This window comes from Poecilia latipinna, unplaced genomic scaffold, assembly GCF_001443285.1.
Source record: "Poecilia latipinna isolate Pla-1442-1.1 unplaced genomic scaffold, P_latipinna-1.0 Scaffold1450, whole genome shotgun sequence".
NCBI lineage: Eukaryota > Metazoa > Chordata > Actinopteri > Cyprinodontiformes > Poeciliidae > Poecilia > Poecilia latipinna.
The window spans coordinates 123896-124219 of record NW_015114066.1 but is presented as its reverse complement, the minus strand read 5'-3'; positions in this window follow the sequence as shown (position 1 = coordinate 124219).

Sequence of the window (324 nt, the reverse complement as noted above, 5' to 3'; positions counted from 1 at the left end):
ATCAAAAATCTAATATTTGTAACCTAGTGATAAGGCCCAGAAAAATCCATTTTGAGAATACCTAATCAGGGAGATGCAGGACCTCTGACATGTTTTAAAGGTGGTATTAACTTTATTTTTTCTTTTTTAATTTCAGCCACCAATGACAAAAATACTTGATCCAGGACAGAGGAAAATGGCGAACTTTTCCCACGACTTGTAATTTTTCTGCTCGCTTTCCACAAACTCGCTCTCAATCATTTTCGCTAAAATATATAGATACACGCAGCCAACACACACGCCAAACATCGCATACACTCATACAGTCACATTTATAGATCAAAA